Below are 21,169 nucleotides of genomic sequence, written 5' to 3'. Positions count from 1 at the left end.
AAATGATATGCAGGCTAGAACCGCTATCTAGGTCATGAGTGGTTAAATTGTGGTTTATATTGATAAAAACGCTGAATATTATTCATTTCTATTATCTTGTGGGTGTATCTGTAAAAACGGTTAAGCAAATAGTTGGAAATTACAGACAAGAAAATCTGCAGATGCTGGAAATCCAAGCACCGCACATGAACTCACTGGAGGAAATCAGCAGGCCAGGCAGCATCTATGGATGCTCTTATCAACTACAACTCGGTATTCACTACCATCATTCCCTCAATTAATCAGTAATCTTCACGATCCTGTCCTCAGTCCTCCTTGTGCAATTGGATCCTTGATTTAGACAATAGACAATAGGTGCAGAAGTAGACCATTCGACCCTTCGAGTCTGCACCACCATTTTGAGATCATGGCTGATCATCTACTATCAATACCCGGTTCCTGCCTTGTCCCCATATCCCTTGATTCCCCTATCCATAAGATACCTATCTAGCTCCTTCTTGAAAGCATCCAGAGAATTGGCCTCCACTGCCTTCCGAGGCAGTGCATTCCAGACCCCCACAACTCTCTGGGAGAAGAAGTTTTTCCTTAACTCTGTCCTAAATGACCTACCCCTTATTCTCAAACCATGCCCTCTGGTACTGGACTCTCCCAGCATCTGGAACATATTTCCTGCCTCTATCTTGTCCAATCTCTTAATAATCTTATCTGTTGCAATCAGATCCCCTCTCAATCTCCTTAATTCCAGCGTGTACAAGCCCAGTCTCTCTAACCTCTCTGCGTAAAACAGTCCGGACATCCCAGGAATTAACCTTGTGAATCTACGCTGCACTTCCTCTATAGCCAGGATGTCCTTCCTCAACCCTGGAGACCAAAACTGTACACAATACTCCAGGTGTGGTCTCACCAGGGCTCTGTGCAAATGCAAGAGGATTTCCTTGCTCTTGTACTCAATTCCCTTTGTAATAAAGGCCAACATTCCATTAGCCTTCTTCACTGCCTGCTGCACTTGCTCATTCACCTTCAGTGACTGATGAACAAGGACTCCTAGATCTCTGTATTTCTCTCTTACCTAACTCTACACCGTTCAGATAATAATCTGCCTTCCTGTTCTTACTCCCAAAGTGGATAACCTCACAATTATTCACATTAAATGTCATCTGCCAAGTATCTGGCCACTCACCCAGCCTATTCAAGTCACCCTGAATTCTCCTAACTTCCTCATCACATCACACTGCCACCCAGCTGATGTTATTCTCAATGCCTTCATCTAAATTGTTGACGTAAATTGTACACAGTTGTGGTCCCAATACCGAGCCCTGTGGCACCCCACTAGTCACCACCTGCCATTCCGAGAAACACCCATTCACTGCTACCCTTTGCTTTCTATCTGCCAATCAGTTTTCTATCCATGTCAATGTCTTCCCCCTAATGCCATGAGCTTTGATTTTACCCACCAATCTCTTATGTGGGACCTTATCAAATGCCTTCTGAAAATCGAGGTACACTACATCCGCTGGATCTCCCCCGTCAAACTTCCTGGTTACATCCTCGACAAACTCAAGCATGATTTACCCTTGGTAAATCCATGTTGGCTTGGCCCAATCCTATCACTGCTATCTAGATATGCCACTATTTCATCCTTAATAATGGACTCTAGCATCTTCCCCACTACTGATGTCAGGCTGACAGGTCGAAAGTTCTCTGTTTTCTCCCTCCCTCCTTTCTTAAAAAGTGGGATACCATTAGCCATTCTCCAATCCTCAGGAACTGATCCTGAATCTAAGGAACATTGGAAAATGATTACCAATGCATCCGCAATTTCCAGGGCCACCTCCTTTAGTACCCTAGGGTGCAGACCATCTGGACCTGGGGATTTGTCAGCCTTCAGTCCCATCAGTCTACTCATCACCGTTTCCTTCCTAATGTCAATCTGCTTCATTTCCTCTGTTACCCTATGTCCTTGGCCCATCCATACATCTGGGAGATTGCTTGTGTCTTCCCGAGTGAAGACAGATCTAAAGTACTTATTAAATTCTTCTGCCATTTCTCTGTTTCCCATAACAATTTCACCCAATTCATTCTTCAAGGGCCCAGCATTGTTCTCAACTATCTTCTTTCTCTTCACATGCCTAAAAAAGCTTTTGCTATCCTCCTTTATATTCCTGGCTAGCTTGTGTTCGTACCTCATTTTTTCTCCCCGTATTGCCTTTTTAGTTAAGTTCTGTTGTTCCTTAAAAACTTCCCAATCATCTGTCCTCCCACTCACCTTAGCTCTGTCATACTTCCTTTGTTTTTAATGCTATGCTATCTCTGACTTCCTTTGTCAACCACTGTGGCCCCTTTCCCCCCTTTGAATCCTTCCTTCTCCGGGGGATGAACTGATTTTGCACCTTGTGCATTATTCCCAAGAATACCTGCCATTGCTGTTCCACTGTCTTTTCTGCGAGGATATCCATCCGGTCAACTTTGGCCAGCACCTCCCTCATGGCTCCATAGTTTCCCCTGTTCATCTGCAACACTGACACCTCCGAGCTGCCCTTATCCTTCTCAAATTGCAGATAAGAGATTAAGAGTTCGGCACGGACTAGGAGGGCCGAGATGGCCTGTTTCCATGCTGTGATTGTTATATGGTTATATAAAAACTCATCACTACCTCCTAATGGCTCCTTTACTGCAACGTCACTTATCAAATCCTGTTCATTACATAACACTAAATCCAGAATAGTCTTGTCCGTGGTCGGCTCTTGTACAAGCTGTTGCAAGAATGCATCCTGTAGGCACTTTACAAACTCCCTATCCTGGGGCCCAGCACCAACCTGATTCTCCCAGTTCACCTGCATGTTGAAATCCCCCATAACTACTGCGACATTACCTTTGCCACATGCCAATGTTAACTCCCTATTCAACTTGCACCCAATATCTATGCTACTGTTTGGTGGCCTGTAGACAACACCCATAAAGGTTTTTTTGCCCTTACTGTTCCTCAGTTCTATCCACACAGACTCTACTTCTCCTGATCCTATGTCCCCCCCTCGCAAAGGACTGAATCTCATTCCTCACCAACAGGGCCATCCTACCCCCTCTGCCCACATTTCTGTCCCTATGATAGCACGTATACCCTTGTACATTCATTTCCCAGGTCTGATCTCCCTGTAGCCATGTCTCCATTAACAATATCATAGTTACCCATTCGCACCTGAGCTTCAAGCTCATCCGCCTCATTTCTGACACTTCGTGCATTCAGATATAGAATTTTTAGCTCATTTGTCCTCTCTCTGAATCGCTGCCTATTGTGCTTAACCCAGCTCCCCGAACTCCCATCGGGCTAAACGCCCCTAGAATTTTGTTGTCCTCCCTAAATTTACTTATTCTTTCAACACATTTAACTCCATGTTCCGTCAGACCATGCCTCTGTACATGTGTCCTCCTTATCACTCGTTCCGCCTCACCTTTCTCTACTACACACTTAATATTCCAGAACCGTGTAGTCCCCACCTGTCCTTTATTCTTCCTCTCACTATCCTCTCTCACGTTTTGGATCCCCACCCCCTGCAAATTTAGTTTAAATTCCCCCCCCCCCCCCAAGAAGCACTAGCAAACTTCCCTGCAAGAATGTTAGTACCGCTCCAGTTCAGGTGTAAACTGTCCCTTCGGAACAGATCCCACCTTCCTTGGAACAAAGCCCAATTATCTAAAAACCTGAAGTCCTCCCTCCTGCACCATCCTCTCAGCCACGTATTAATCTGTATAATCTTTCTGTTCCTTGCCTCACTCGCACGTGGCACAGGTAGCAATCCTGAGATTGTTACACTGGAGATCCTGCTCTTCAGCTTCGCACCTGACTCCCTGAACTCCCTACGCAGGACCCCCTCACTCATCCTACCCACGTCGTTGGTCCCTACTTGGACCACAACATCTGGATTCTTGCCCTCCCTCTCGAGAATAACCTGCACCCGATCTGAGATGTCCCGGACCCCGGCACCAGGGAAGCAACATACCATCCGAGACTCCTGATCTTCCCCACAAAATCTCCTATCTGCCCCCCTGAGTATAGAATCCCCTATCACTACCGCTCTCTTCTCTTCCCTCCTCCCCTTCCTAGTCGAGGGTCCAACATCAGTGCCAGAGACAGGACCACTGCAACTTGTTCCTGGTAGGTCATCCCCACCAACAGTATCCAAAACGGTATACTTATTGTTGATGGGAACGGCCACAGGGGTGCTCTGCTCTTTCTGTCTGCTTCCCCTGCCTCTCTTGACTGTCACCCATTTGCCTACCTCCTGTCTTTTCGGTGTGACTACCTCTCGATAACTCTTATCTATCTCTGCCTCTGCCTACCGAATGATCCGTAGTTCATCCAGCTCCTGCTCCAATTCCCTAACTCGGTCTGATAGGAGCTGCAGCTGGATGCACCTATTGCAGGTGTGGTCATCAGGAACAACTGTGTTGACCCTGACCTCCCACATACTGCATATGGAGCACACCACTGCTCTAACTGTCTCCCCCATTACCTGATCCTAGATTAGTCAGAATAAATGAAAAAAGAACCTACTGACCGTACCTTTTTACCTCAGCAAGCACGTACTCAGGTTCACTGATTTCTTCTCGTCGAAGTCCTGTTGCGCTGAAGCCCGCTGAGCCAAAGCCCAGCACTCTGCTCCAGCACACTCCACTGCCCGCACTGATGCTGCCCTCTCCTGAAAGTGGGCCGCTTTTTAAAGCCCGCGCTCGCCGCTGACTTCACCCGCGCTTGCGCAGCTTTACCTTCCTCCTCAGGTACTCTCCAGGTAGGTCCGAGGGTCTCGGCCTACCTACAACGGCTGATCCTCCGATCTCCAGTCGTTTATCGATCACGAGCACTCCTTACTCCCGCTCCGCTGCCCGCACCGACGCTGCCCGCTCCTGAAAGTGACTTGCAGACCCCAGTCAGTTTGGATTGGCAACATTTCCTCCACAATTTCCATCAGCACAGGTATACCACAAGGTTGTGAGCCTAGCCCCCTGCTCTACTCATTTTACACTTGTGACTCTGTGGCTAAGCACAGCTCCCATGCCCTGTTGGTACTCTGTATGGGCTGAATGCTTCTCATGGGTTCACCCTCTTGAAGAGTGCTCGTACATGGGTCTCAGAAACTGAAATCACTGGATCATTGGGAGTTGTGGGAGTTCGTGATGGCTCCTCTACATTTTGATGATCAAAGTGGGCATGGAAGTTTTTGAGTTCATCTGGAAGCAAAGCCCTGTGTCACCTACATCACTTGATTTTACTTTATAGGAGATGATGGTATTACCTCAACTGTAGAGCATCCTTTGTTGATTCAAGTTCAGTTGGGAATTGCCACTTCACCCCTGTGATGGCTTTCCGGAGATCGTAACTGGACCTCTTGGTCACCAGACTTGAATGCCTCTGGCCCACAGCAGATTGAGGATCTCATGGTTCATCCCAGGCTTCTGATTGGGGAAAACTCTGAATGATTTTGTCTACAACTTTTTTTATACAGTCCATGATAATCATGATCTGCAGACAGGTCCTTGAACAGAACCAAGTTCATGGACTCAAGGCAATCCCAAAGCCATTCCTGTGCCTCCCATGGCCATCTCTAATTTTCCTAATCTCTGGAGCCTTGCTCTTAAGCCTCTGCCTGTATGCAGGGAGGAGAAGGACAGCCAAGTGATCAGATTTACCAAAATGTGATCTGGGCAGGGAACCGTTGGCCTTCCTTAACTTAGTATAACAGTGGGCTAATGTGTTGGGACCCCTGGTGCTACAGATTTTAGGCTGATGGTAATTGAACAGGACTTTCTTCAAACATAGTCAGGGCCGAAGTCCCTGACTATGATTTGGAATGCATGAGGATAACTTGTTTCGTGTTTGGAGATGGCATCATGTAGAACCTCAAGTACTTGATTATGTTGGCTACTGCTGGGATGTAAACTCCAAGACTCATGGATGAGAATTCCCTAAGTAAATGGAACAGATGGCATTTGATCATTAAGTGTTTAAGGTTGGGGAACATGAGTTCAACAAAACTGCCACATCAAAGCATCACCGAGAGTTTATCATGAAATTGTATTGTGTCTTATGGTCTTTGCCCAAGGTTTTCTTTTTATCATATAGTCCTTGTAATCATAGAGCTGTAGAACACTACAGCACAGGAACAGGCCACAGAAAAGACCTTTTGGCCTATCTAGCTCATGTTGAACCAATAACCTACCAATTCTCATCGACCTTCACCCAGACCACAGCCCTCCATACCCTTCCCATCCATGTACCTATCCAAACTTCTCTCAAATGTTGAAATTGACTCTGCATCCACACTTTCACCACCCTCTGAGTGAATGTTCTCCTTAAACATTTCACCTTTCACCCTTAACCTATAAGCTCTGATTATAGTCTCACCCAACCTCAGTGGAAAAAAATTTGCTTGCATTTATCCTATCCTTATCATTTATAATTTTGTATAGCTCTATCAAATCTCCACTCAGTCTTCTATGTTCTAAGAAATAAGTCCTAACCTATTCAAGCTTTCCCTATAACTCAGGTCCTCGAGTCAAGTAAAAGAGGATTTTCATCCCTAAAACGAGGATGACACTTCCACTTCTGTTCCTTGGGGTTTGAGGTGATTGGCGAGGCAAAATTAGATCCATAGATTTTGCCACATGCGGTGGATGGGAGGTGGCTGAGTAATTTGGAAATATTATGTCATTTATTCAATTTGCCCCTGAGGTGACTCTTGTCCTCAAGTATGTCCTGGATCCTTTTCCTCTAGTTTAAGCATAGGCTAAGGATTCAGTTGTTGCAAAAAGACTTTTATCATGTTCCTCAATCTTTTCCTCTGGCACCCTGCTAATTTCTTCCCATGAGCTCAGACAGATAGACAGGAAAGATAGAGCCAACAGAACTTTGCTGAAGTTCCACTTTTCAAGATACAAGCATGTGCAAAGTGTAATGCCATGTAGTGAAAATGATCTGACCTAAGGTCTTCACTGCATATTCAGTCTGTTTGGCAGAAGTAATTTTAGAACATTGTTCTTCTGAAGACAACTTCACATGGAATAATGATTGAAGGACAACTTAAAATTCCTGTTGTGTCTTCCATTAAATGAAAATCTTGTTGCGTATTCAAGGGAGCACGCAGTTTCATTTTATGTAGCGGAAATTGTGTTGTGAGCAGTCTGCCAAATTAAGAGTTTGAATAAAACAGTGGTTAAGATCAGCATTACCTTAACATTGAATATTTTTGCCCTCAATTTTTCCTGTATTTAAATGGGAATTTTTTTTCTAACAGAACTAAACTCCTAGATGTTTAATCTTTCTGCTGGTCTATCTGCGGGTGAAGTCAGTGGTGAGCGCGGGCTTTAAAAAGCCGCCCACTTTCAGGAGAGGGCAGCGTCAGTGCGGGCAGTGGAGTGTGCAGGAGCAGAGTGCTGGGCTTTGGCTCAGCGGGCTTCTTTCAGCTTCAAGACAGTTAATTTTGAATGAAGTTTCTTCATTTTCTGTAGTAATGGTTTTGGCAGTAATTGGAACCATATGAAATAAAGCAGCATCTTTTATTTGCATAGTCCCTTTACCACAGACTTGTGAAGATCACAAAAGTCAGATCATAGTCTTCTAGAAACATACCCTGTCTGCACTGATTGAATAAGGCCAATCCAGCTTAATTTCATGCACAAATCCTTTGCTGCTGGTTTAAAAGTTACAGAATACTGTGAAGTATAATGAGGTTTATAACTGATAATAGAATATGACCATCATCTTACAGAAAATCTTCAGCTATACCATCTTTCTCCTTGGCAAATATACATAGAAGTATTCTCATAAGACCTCCGTGTGCAAATTGTCCCTTGCACACACGTCTTCTCCTGGTTCTCATGCTTTTCATGTACTTACAGAACTCTTAATTTCTTTCTTTCACATGCCCCTAAATTCTCTATAATGCCGCAGGGCCTGCTTCTGTATTCGATACTGTTATGAAGGATGAACAACTCTGATGGGCAAAAGGGTGCAAAATCGCCCATGCCCCCCCCCCCCCCCACCTTTTGGAGAATCGCAGATCACTACTATTTCGATGCCGTTATCAAGGAAGTAAGAGAGACAAAGGAAAGCTGCCAGGGCAGTTGTTATTGATAACAGCTCATGAAAGAGAATGAGAGAGAGACACAGCTAAAATGGAACGTCTTCTACTGATTGATTTACTGCTATTGTTTTGTGGAAGAGGATTGTTTACTTGTACTGTTCTATTCATTGAAACCCCTCAGGGGGCAACCAAAGTGGGCTGGTTTGATTGCTTACAACATCCCAACCTGATTGACACCCGAGACCCCGTGAGTGGGGATAAAAGTGAGGTCTGGGGTAACACCCCTGAGACGCACCAGGAGAAACGCTAGTGAGCATCAGAACCCCCACGAGTCAGGGTGGGAGACCGGAGACCAAACGAAGGGTCAGTAAATTTTAACTCTCAGTGTTTTGTAGCGAGACCAGTGGGGGCTTGTGTGTGTGTCCACCCTTGCCTGGGTGATGAGTCCACCACGGAAGAACGGTCTAGTTAAAGGACGGAGGGGTCATATGTGAATGGCCACAACAACAACGCACCGACGGATCAAGATCGTAAAGGAAGGTTGGCAAGATAATAGTGTTACTGTTTACACGTTTTCTCTCTCTCTCTCCAACAATTGAAACACAGCGACCAACAACTACCGCAGCCTGCATGAACTGAACTTTATATTTCCATCTGACAACTCATTATCCCCCTAGACAACGATAGAGCTTGTTTCTTATTGATTATTATACCCGCACTTTTAGGTTTGGTATTGCTGATGTATATTATCTGTATACTTACATTGATATTATTTTTGCATATTTTTACTAATAAATACTGTTGAAAATAGTATCACCAGACTCCAACGGACACTTCTATCTTTGCTGGTAAGACACTCAGTTACGGGGTACGTAACAATACCATTCATTGTCTTCCTCCTTTTTTCTCCGTAATCAAACTCCCAATGTCCCTTGATGTTCAGGGTTCTCTGGACTTGCCTTTTACCCTATGGGAACATGAAGCATTATGATTTCACATCTAAAAGACTCCCATTTATTGGTTGTAAATTTTCTTTCAAACGCCTTCTCCATGTTTTCTGTGACCTGACTAATGTTGAAATCAGTCTTGCCCCCAGTTCTGAACCTTAATTTCTGGGTGATCCCTTGCTATAAATATCTTGAAATTAAAGAGTTACTGTCATCTTAACTTGAATGCATAACCATTGATAATTCATCCATTTGCCTGGCTTTATTTCCTAGGATTGAGTCTAGCACTAACCCATTCCTAATAGGATGATAACATTGTGATACAAGAAGCTCTTAATGAATGCACTTTAAAAAATCCTCCTCATCCAGTCCTTAAGCACTAAGCTGATCTATGCTGGGGATTTGAAATGCCCTCCTACTATAACACTGTTGCTGTTACCTGACGGATAGTCACTTCCTGAGCCAGGAGGTCTCTTGTATTTTTGCCAAGCTTAGCTTTCTAAACACATTGGCTGCCACTTGTAAAGATCAAACAGTTGTAAATTAAACTTCTAATGATATTTTTGTTTGCTTCTCGTTTACAATCAGAAGCTAATCTTCAGTTCTTAATGTAAATAGAATGCAACAATCAGCATAAAGTTGAAAAAATGCAATTTTACAAACAAGCGGTATCTATAGAACAGACTGTTAGTTTACAGCACTTGTCTAACTGCTGAATAGATGCAGTATGAAACAATGGATTATTTAATATTGTTTCCTTCAAAACAAACATTGCTGGCTAAGTTGTTTAGTTCAGACCAGTCAGATTATCACTTAGCATATCAAATAACTGATCTGTAAATAAGTTGAAATGTTTATGTACTCACGCAGTCAGCTTCACAGCATTAATTGTGGGTACCTGTCTTCAAAAACCTTTCAGACTGCTTTTGTTAAAAGATACCTATAAGAATATCACACGTATGTGAAGTCACCCCAATGGCAAAGAAACTGTATAAATGTTAGTAGCTCTACACAGGAATGGGCTAAAGAGCATTAAGAAGCTTTAACAATGGGTGAATGAGAGTCCATTGCTCTGCCCTTCAATTTCTGCAATGTGGGCTTGTCTTTTTAGCTTATTGGTATTGTACCCGTGTTTTGGAAATCAGCTGTGTTTTAGAAGTGGTTTGTAACTTAAATGTCTTTTATGAGATAGAAATCCTCTGCGAGTTTTAAATGTGTTTTAAGAATGCTTGAATTTAAACATACATCACTGTTCACTGGAAGTATCTTCTACTAGGTGTGGGGGGGGGGGGAGAACCAACTCTCTATCATTTGTGTAATCAAATAGTGGATAATGGTAGCTAAACTCACCATGAAGAATAAACAGGAAGTGAATTGGCCTTTGAAGATTGGGTAGTTACAGTATAATCTCCTTTTCGTGAGGGTACTCGTGGCTACTTGTATCCAATAGGGCTTAAGGTCTTTATTTGAGGTTCGACCTTCATGGTCAGCAAACCCAATAGCGCCACACACCAGAAACAGTTGCATTTTCCCAACCTCAGAGGAAAGCAGCTGCTACAGGAAACTGTAGATTTCCTATATAAACAAGCAAAGCCTGATAGACGATGGCAAATGAGCATCAATTACAATGTCCTGAAAAACACACAACACATAATTCGGCTCAGCAACAGTCATTATAACAAACGCTGCAAAGATGACTCAGAAAAGTGAAAATCTTGCAGAGGTCTGGCCAGTTTCTTTTGGTCACACACAGTTCTTGAAAGTGACAAACATTATGCAGTCTTTACAGCACCCGATGGTTCACAATCTCAGTGGATCAGACTCCTACAAGGTTTTCAGAGTAGTGCACCGCTATTCAAACTAATACCAGACATTTGTGCATATATTGATGACATATTCTGACTAGCTGACACTTTGCAGAAGCATTTCACACACACTTTGAGGTTGTTACTGAAAGGTTGACAGACAAAGGCGATGTAATTAACATTAAAAAATCTCAACTCTGTCGTACAGAAGTATATTTCCTAGGTATAACAATTGCTGAATTTAGATAAAAAGTCACTTGAGTAAGATATCCAAAGACCCTAAAAACCCTACATTAAACCCTAGTCTATTGAGTCTTCATACCTGGTTATGCTCAATTGTCAAAACATAATATGACTGATATACACTGAAAAATGATCAACCTTTTGCTTTTACCTGTTACGTACCCCGTAACTGTTTCACTTACCAGCAAAGTGAGAGAGGTCCGTTGAAGTCTGATGGTACTATTTTAACAGTATTTATTGTTAAAAATACACAAAAGAATATCAATGAAAACATACAGATAATATACGTCACCAATACTAAATCTAAAAGCGCTGGTATAATAATAATCAATAAGAAATAGGAGTTGGTTTCCCCGTTGTTAGCTAAAAGCCGTTCTTCCGTGGTAAAGGACACCGGTTCTGGGGCAAATGGAACCAAACGCACGTGGAACCAAACGCACACCCCACCGACTTCTGCTATTATGGGATCGCTAGCGTTTATTCTGGTGCGTCTGAGGGGCTGTTCCCCAGACCCTCTTTTATCCTGACTCACAGGGTCTCAGATGTCAATCAGGTTGAGATGATGCAATCTCTCCACCAACCTCCCCCTCGGTTCATTGCCTGGGGCTTCAATGCAATACAGGATGCAATACACAAGTCTGTCTCCAAGAGACAATAGCTGGTATCAATGGGTCCGCCTGCTCGGAGGCCAGGTCACATTCCAATCTTTGTGAATTCCGCATGTCTTTCTCTCATTTCCTGGGTCTCCTGAAGGGACTCAATAGTGATCTTGCGATTCTCACAAAGGAGGGGGCTACCCTGCACCCTTCGGCCCCTCAGAGCTGTGGTACATTCATAACACCCCCTTTCTTCAAAGCGTTTTCACCAGCGGTGAAACGAAGTAGTACAGAGTCTTACAGGATTTTAGAATCTAACAGAATACAAAAGCTTTTCCTTTGCACTACAGAGTAATACAGTTATATATTCAATTCAGCATCTAAACAGTTAACGATTACAGTGTCACTTCCTTTAACATCGTAACATCTTGTACCTTACCAATGTCTTGTAGCATCAGACTTCAATTTAATAACCACCTATTTTTATTTCTTTCCTTCAGCAAACAAAAACTAAAGAGTTGGGATCTTAGCTTATGTGTGTATTACAAGAGTTCATGCAAATTCTAATCTTTCTGTTGCTTTCGAACTTAACAGGCAGGTTTCCATGGGGTTGTCTTTATTCACATGCTTTGTCAAAATCCCGTAAAACCGGCTTTTGCTATTTAAAATGGTGTCCCCATTAACCGTCGCCTCTTTTCCGGTTAGTTCCCACGTGGGGAGCTTGGGTACCCTGGCGAAATAGGCTTTCGCCCACTTCTTTCATAGGAGTCATTTTATCAACACTGTGTCCCAAACTTAGACCATCTTCTGAATTTCCACCCAATTCTTTAATTTTATGCAAGTTGCTAGCTTTCTCTTCGGGACCCTTCAGGCTATTAGCTTTGAGTTCGAACTCTTTGTTCAAGCAGCATTTCAAATTCTGCCTTTTCACACCACACTCTGGAATAACAATAGATTGGGGTCCCTGTCATCTTCCAACTCAACCGGTAGATGATCCGCAGGCTTTAAATATTCTTCATTCGATTTGGGAACTACATATTTCCCGTTTCCTTCAATAATAATATTCATCTCCCCACTTTTGATCTCCACATTAACTTTTAACACATCTTCGACCACAAACACCTGGGAACTCTCACTTCCCACTAGCACCAAAGTTAACCCTTTCTTCGCTGAACCAAGTCTATCTGACCCACAAGGACTGCCTTCCTTGTCAACAGAATCAAATTCCTCAGACTTTTTCCTGAGTTCCATTACTAGGTTCAGTACCACGTGCATCCACATCTTGGACACACTCCAACTGGACATTTGCCTCTTCCAGGTTTTCAATACCCGTACCCGGTCCAAGCTCTAAATTCCCCTGATTCTCCCAGCTACTCTCTGGGCAACTCCCTTCTGGAGTAAACTCAACCCCGCAGGCTGAAACAACCTTACCTGCCAACCCAGCAGACTTCTTCAAGGTAAGGGCACCCTTTTCAGCTAGGGCTGCCCTCATTTCATTATCGGGAACACCTTTAGAAGTTTCAACTTCTTCAAACAGTTCTGCCAAACCAGACAGATCATCCATGTTCAACTCTGGACCTTTTAACAGCTCTATCTACTCCTCATCTTTATTTTCGGCCTCTAGAACTTTTCTCCTCGATAAGGGCAAGTCTGCCTCCTCTCCCTTACTCTCTTTCACTTTACTACTCTTCGTTATACCACCCTCTAAACCCTCATGGTACAGGGTCGGTAAAAACGTCTCGGCCAAATCGAAACTGGCCGGATTGAAACTGCTCCCTTTCTCAGCTGCCTTTCTCGACATGCTGCGAGTGATCGCGTATGCGGGATAGATCTTGGAATCTAGGTGTGGGGCCACAACACTCACCTGCTGGCTTGTCAGCGTAATTGCTGACCAAACCTTACCACCTGCTAAATCGTTACCAAGGAGGACGTCCGCGTCGGTTCTCGGGAATTCTGATCGCACCCCGATTTCAACTGGTCCAGACACCAGCTCACAATCCATAATGATCCTATGCAAGGACAGCATTTCCGTCCCTTTTCCTATTCCTTTCACAGCTACCATTCCCGTCTTGCAACCAAAATCTAGTACCTTACTGCTGATCAACGACAGCTCAGCTCCCCCGTGTCTCTCCAGATCCGTACTGGAACTGGTGTGTCTCCCTCCCTCACAGACACAGTTCCGTTTGACATACAAGTCTCGGACCCTGTCTCTCTTGTCGATTTACTGATTACCACAGCACATCCGATAGGGACTGCTGCTTTCCCTTTTCCTGTCTCTTTCCTCAGAGCAAAGCACTTAGATGCAATATGCCCCCCCTTTCCACAATTAAAACAGGTCAAGCCCAGAAATCTCTGGCCGTCTGGCCTTTCCCCCTCAACCTTACCACTAGCTCCCGGCGGGACCTCTGCCTCAGCCGGTGGGCTTTCTCGATCGTTCCCATGGTCTCTCTGGGAACTTTTATTCGAGAAAACTTTTACTTGTGGGTTAGGGGATATTCGTCTGCGAACCTAGCAAATTCTGAGATGGACTTACTCGGCTTCTCATTCAAATACATCTGGGTATCCTCCGAAACACAACCTTTAAATTCCTTAATCAGAATTAACTCCGAGACGCCAATAATCCTCTTCCACTATCTCTGCTGTGCACCAACCGTCCAAGAGCACACCCTTCTCATAGGCAAACTCGGTATACGTCTGATTCCCCCCTTTCTTTAAAGTTCTGAACTTTTGTCTATACGCCTCAGGTACTAACTCATAACTCCGGAGAATGGCTGCCTTTACTTTGTCATAACTCTCCTCCTCTCCCTCCTCCATGGACAATGCCGTATATGCCAGCTGTGCCTTCCCTTTTAACACACTTTGTAACAGCGCCACCCACTGATCTCTGGGCCACTTCTGACTCACTGCCACCTTTTCAAAAAGCAAGAAATAACTATCAACATCCGTCTCCTCGAACGGAGGTACTAACCTCAACTCTCGACTAACATTAAACCGCTCCTCTCGGTCTCACCCTTGATCTCTTCGCCCCTGCCTTAACTTCTCCATCTCCAAGTCATGTTTCCTTTGTTTCTCTGCCTCCCCATACTCTCTCTCCTTCTCTTTCTCAGCTGCTTCCAGCTGCTTTACCTTAATTGCATGTTCCACCCTTAATTTCTCCAACTCTAACTGAGCCGTCCCACTAGCTGGTACCTTTTCAGGGATATTTTCCAATACCTCAGCTGCAAACACATTCTTCCCAATATAATACTGAGTTATTGCCCTTCGCGCCTCCCACTTTTTCATTGACAACCTCACCTCTGCAAGGTTTAACCCCTTTGCCAAATTTATCAAGTCTGATTTGTTGGCCACCTCTAGCGCCTCCGGAGTCGGGTTTTCTATAAATTCACCCACGTCCATCTTTGCTGGTTTCCCGTCTGGCTACCCGCGTAACCAGATCCAAGTTTGGACTTACAAGCCCGATTCACTGGCCCTCCAATTTGGTGTCAAATCTCGAGACGAGAACCCCAAGTTGTTACGTACCTCGTAACTGGTTCACTTACCAGCAAAGATAGAGAGGTCCGTTGATGGTACTATTTTAATAGTATTTATTGATAAAAATACACAAAAGAATATCAATGCAAACATACAGATAATATACGTCGTCAATACTAAATCTAAAAGCATGGGTATAATAATAATCAATAAGAAGTAGCTCTGTCATTGTTTAGGGGATAATGTATTGTCTGATGGAAATATAAAAGTCACTGTTAGTTCGTTCAAGCTGCAGCGTTTTGGTTTGAGAGAAAGACGGGTTAAAACTTGCCCAGTCCTTTTATGATGTCAATCCTTCGAGAGTCGTTGGGAGTTGGTTTCCCCGTTGTTAGCTAAAAGCCATTCTTCTGTGGTAAAGGACACCGGTTTCGGGGCAAATGGAACCGAACGCACGTGGCTTCCCCCCCATGGGCTTCCGCTGTTACGGGATCGCTAGCATTTCTTCTTGTGCGTCTGAGGGGCTGTTCCCACAGACCCTCTTTTATCCTGACTCACAGGGTCTCAGATGTCAATCAGGTTGAGATGATGCAATCTCTCCACCAACCTCCCCCTTGGTTCATTGTGGGGCTTCGATGCATTGTACAGGATGCAATACACAAGTCCTTCTCCAAGAGACAATAGCCAGTATCAATGGGTCCGCCTTCTCGGAGACCAGGTCACATTCCAATCTTTGTGAATTCTGCATGTCTTTCTCTCATTTCCTGGGTCTCCTGAAGGGACTCAATAGTGATCTTGCGATTCTCACAAAGGAGGGGGCTACCCTCACTCAGAGCTGTGGTACATTCATAACATACCCAAGAAGATTATGAGGCACTAAAGGTATTGATAAATGCAGTTCAGCAAATGCTAGACTGTCATACAACAGACTGAACAAATTCTCTTGTTCTGCAAATTTGTGTTTTTCCAATAATCACTGTAGCCACTTGTTATAATGAGGGAGAAGAAACACAATCCTCCATACACTACGCCTCATATAACTTCACCCTCAACAGAACAGGACTTTACTGCCTTACAACAATGTCTTTCTGTGGTATTCCATATACTTACTACAGTAAGGCTATTGCAAGGGGATAAACCAATTGTCATGCAAACAGAGTTCAAAGTTAATTCAATACCAAAGTCTGTGTGTGTATATATGTACATACCTATTTCTCAATTATCATTCTGAAATTTGTTTTCTTGTGGGCATGCTCAGTAAATCCAAGAATCATAGCAGAATCAATGAAAGACCGTACCCAACACGGATAACTCTTACTTGGGTTATCTTTTACCAATGTGTAAAAGATAACAAACTATACAAATGCAAAAGAAAAAAATTGTAATGATAATAAATATGCAATAATTATTGAGAACATGAGATGAAGATTTCTTGAGAGTCCATAGATTGCGAGAACAGTTCAGTGATGGGGTGAGTGAAATTATCCCCATTGGTTCAAGAGCCTGGTGACGTGGATCCTGAGGCTCTTGTACTTTCATCTTGATGACAGTGGTGAGAAGAAAGCATGATCTGGGTGGTGGGCCCTTGACGATGGATGCTGTTTTCCTGCAACAGTGCTCCATGTAAATGTGCTCAATGGTGGGCAGGGCTTTACCTCTGATGGACTGGGCCATATCCACTACTTTTTGTAAGCTGTTCCATTCAAGGCCATTGGTGTTTCCATACCAAGCTGTGATGCAACCAGTCAATATAGTTTACGGCTTTGAAAAATAATGGCAAATTACCAACAAGTGTGTGGAGAGCTACCAGATATGAGGAAGGGCAAACAATTTTACAAGAAGCCACTTTAAAGTGGAAATATGTTCCTGAGAGCTGGGACTTACAATCCTTACCTGTCAATGAAGATGCAGAACTATCTTCTCCATGACTCAATGCAGCACCGTGCCCTGAGAGCACTATTATCAATGTGGTACTGTTCTGGATCAGCAATATAACATGAATTATAATCCATGCTCTTGATTATTAAAGGGATTTCTTTTTTTTTGGAAATGGAATTTGATCTACGTGAGTTGCAAACACACCATACAGCTCAATTTACAGAGGCTAAAGCCCTAGAATTATGTCTAAAATAAGTAAATATTACAGAACCATTCTCGATGTGCACTGACTCTAATTGTGTTAGGAGAGATCTTCCCATCCACTCAACTATCAGATGAGAACACACTGAGGTAAACTGCTTCTACATTTGTCCATGTGGAAGAATATTTATGAATTGTTGTTGAATAGACCATTGGTACAGGTGTTACACATCCTGGAACATACTGTAGGCCACTATGGTAATAAACTAGGTAATAAACAAGCAAAACAAATGGTTAGGACGGACATTACGGCAGTAAGGAAGGTCAGGGTTTCTTAGCAGCAAAGTAACAAATAAAAAAAAACAGGATGATGTTGTAAAAATTCTCCTAAATATACCTAAACTCAATTCTAAAGGATTTCCAACAGATATGAACTGGTGAAAGTAAGATTTGGGTATGCCATGCTAAAAGAAACAAATATCTCCCGTCCACAATTGGGAAGCACTGATGCAAAAACCCACCATGGATTTGGATAAAATGCTGAGAAGACACTGCTGCAATATTAGTCATGGAGCCTTGTATATTGACCGATTACAAGAGATTCATTACAAATAGTAAAGAATGTCTGGCAAACAATAAAGGAGTAGCCACAAGGCCACATCCTATTAAGGCAGACAAAGCCAACTGCATGAATGCAGGTGTGGAAATTGTTTATATAGGACTATTTCTGGCAACCCAAGGCAACCACCCTATCAGAAACCTAATCTATATACTTCTGATAATTGACCTTTGTATGGTATATATGTGCTCAGGCTCCATGACTTCGTGCAGAGAGATTGCAACTGTCTTAGCACTCCAAAGCTCCATATTCCCACATGCTGGCAGCTCCTGCCTGCATACATGTTGATTGAGGCTCTTATGGTTTTTTACCTCTACCTTTTAAAACTAATATGTTTTACTTTATTTTTGTGTTATATTATATGATGGTAAAAGACTTACCAGCTGGAGAAAGATGACTACCCATGAGGAATGCTATACTCCTGATAACCTTATACCTATTAAGCTGTGATTTCTCGGGAAGGGCCACTGAACTTTATAAGATGTTATATTGTCACAAGGTAGAACTGCTTGACTGTGTTTCACTTGCTGTTTGGGTATAAACTACTTCTCCAATGCAACTAGTAGGCACAACAAGCCTACCAATACTGCTATTTGTGTTATACTTAATGTGACAAAATAAGTTTGTATATTGGGTTGATAAAGTCCCATGCTTTGACAGAACAGATTGGATAAACCTTGCTTAGTTACAGTTTTCTGGGGAAACATAGCAGTTGGCAAATGTGTCATGTCTTCTCAGTCAGCCCCAATCCTCAACAAAGTAAAGAGGGAAAGAACTGAACAATTATATCCAAAATGGGAAGAAACTTGTGCAGAGATTATGGTTGGTATCGGAATGCTAAGTTACAGCATATAAATTGATGTTCACTCCATATGAGGGAAATAACCAATCCAATGATTTGACATTCTCTTTTTACTGGGAGTTTAGAATTAATAGTACAGACGGAATTTTCAACAGGAAAGCAGGAACCTCATTACACATATAGGGGCAGGTTACTTTTATGAATGTTTTATTTTCTGTATATGTTATTATATTGTGAAACCATGGATATAGTTTTCTATAAAGTGTGAGATTACTAATCCTAGGCAAAAGAAGATAGCAGAACACCATCAGTAACTTGTTTTCAGAAAACCTAAGTAAATTTGTGTACTGTATCGAAAGCAACGTGAACCCCCTGTGAAAGAGATAAATTACCCTCAGCTCATTGAAAGACATTACCGGCTGACCCAAACTAATGATGACAAAGACAGTGAACCAAACTTGCACGAAGGAAACAGCAAGCACTGCTAATGAGGAAGGAGATCTTAAATATGGATTAATATGGACATTTATGTGTCGTTGCATATTTAAGTAAAATTATAATGGTTTCATTCGTTTGAGTTTTGGTAAATGTATGTAGCTGAGATTGAGGAAGTGAATACTCTGAAGAGACAAATTGCACAGAGACACCTACTTTGGGAAGTACCCCTGAGTTCTTTGAGAATTAGACTGAAGAGAACTTTTCGAGCACTGGTAACCTACTGGAATAGTTGGTGGAGTGATACTCTGTTCCCTAGAGGAGTCTCAACAGGAGGCTGATCTTGAAATTGATATTGGTAGGAAGAGGCTGGGTTAGAAATCTTCACTTAGCAAGATTGGGGTGTGATAAATATTCACTTCTTGGGCCAGGAGGCCTCTTGTATTTTTGCCAAGCTTAGTTTCCTAAATACAGCAGCTGTAAAGATCAAACAGTTGCAAATTAAACTTCCAACTATATTCTTTGTTTAGGTTCTGATTGTAAAATGGAGCAAGTCTTCAGTTCTTAATGAAAGTAATCAGCTTGACATTGAAAAAAATGCAGCTTTGCAAAAGAACACTATTTATAGAACAGTCTGCTAGCCCACATCATCTGTCTAACTGCTGAAGAGGTGCTTTATAAGAAATTGGGTTATTGAATTTGGCTTGTTTCAAAACAACCAATGCTGGCCAAGTTGTTCAGTTCAAGAAAGCTTGCAGATCAGTTGGATTTCACTTAGCATATCAAATAACTGATCTATTAATAAGTAGGAAAATATATGTACTCATGGAGTCAGCTTCATAGCATTAATTGTGGGTATTTGGGATCTGTGTCTCCAAGAAGCTTTTAGACAGTTTGTGTTAAAAGGTATCTAAAAGACTATCTCGTGTGTTAAATCATCCAAGTGGCAAAGAAACTGTGCAAGTAAAGAAAGGCTTATTAGGAATAGGGTAAAGAGCATCAAGGAGCATGAAAGAAACAATGGGTGAACTAGAATGCAATCCTCTGCTCTTGATTTCTGTGACAGACAACTGGCTTGTCTGCATCGTGGGTATGTCTTTTCAGCTTACAGGAGTTCTACCTGTGTATTGGAAATTCTTTGTGTTTTGGAAATTGTTTATAATTTGGAAGTCTTTTATAAGATAGAAATCCTCTTGGGTTTTAAATGTGTTTTAAGGATGTTGTTCCTGAATCACTGAAACTACTTTGATAACTGGAAAGTTATCTTCTGCTTGGTAGGGAGGGGGAAATCTACCACGCAAATAGAGGATCCTTGCTGTTAAACACATTGTGGAGAATAAACAGGGAAGATTTGGCAGATTCAGTATAACCTTCTTGTAGTGATAGTACTCATGGCTACTTATATCCAATAGGACTTAAGGTCTTCATTTGAGTTTAGAACTTCATGGTCAGCAAACCCAATGCCATCACAGTTACACCTCTCTGATTTGCTCCCTTATTTCCCTGTGGGAGTCCTATGGTATAATCTCTTTTTTATATTCTTTATTTCTACCATATGATCTCATTGAAGAGTGTTCAAGGATATCCTTTTTCCTTTACATAATGTAATACCAGCTCCTGTTTTATGTCTCCTCCCCACACTGTGCCAGCAATGCTACCCTAGAGCAATGCTAATCTTGTCCTTTTTTATTTTGTGGTGACAATTTCTGACTTACTGTATATTTTCCTTTTGTGTTTCAGAACCCTTATTGTACAACCTTCTCTTGTGGACTTCTCATTGACCCAATCCTCAAGACACTCGTGGATAACTTTTACCTACAGCAGTATTTTCCTGTTCTAGCACATACCTCCTAATTCCCTGAACATGTTATATACCCTCCAGTTTGCAGTTGTACCATGACCCCAGCAGTAACCCTACACTGCTGCAATTGCCCCATGGCCCTGTGATGGCTTTGGTTTCCTGACTGCGAAGTTCTGAACTCAAATGAAGACCTTAACCTCTACCCAATATAGATAGCTCCAGGTATCTTCTCTAAAAATATTCCTCATGATGTTCTTTAACCATTCCTAATAAGGGTTGTTTTTGAATAAGATAAA

The 21,169-nt window shown here is 42.6% G+C and overlaps 1 protein-coding gene across 4 annotated transcripts in view; it reads left to right on the top strand.

Moving 5' to 3' along the window:
* The window catches only part of LOC132394244 (tetratricopeptide repeat protein 39B), a 411,030-nt gene that overhangs the window by 72,464 nt on the left and 317,397 nt on the right, over positions 1–21,169 (top strand). For 2 of the 4 annotated variants that reach the window (XM_059970128.1, XM_059970129.1), the window contains one exon: positions 20,813–21,095. The exons of the other annotated variants lie outside the window; for them this stretch is intronic. The gene's annotated coding sequence lies outside the window, so the exon portion shown is untranslated. The remainder of the gene's footprint in view (positions 1–20,812; positions 21,096–21,169) is intronic. 4 annotated transcript variants of the gene reach the window in all.

The sequence above is a fragment of the Hypanus sabinus genome, chromosome 5 (genome assembly GCF_030144855.1).
Source record: "Hypanus sabinus isolate sHypSab1 chromosome 5, sHypSab1.hap1, whole genome shotgun sequence".
NCBI classification, from domain to species: Eukaryota; Metazoa; Chordata; class Chondrichthyes; order Myliobatiformes; family Dasyatidae; genus Hypanus; species Hypanus sabinus.
Note: the sequence above shows the minus strand (reverse complement) of the source record. Positions and strands in the feature narration are given on the sequence as shown.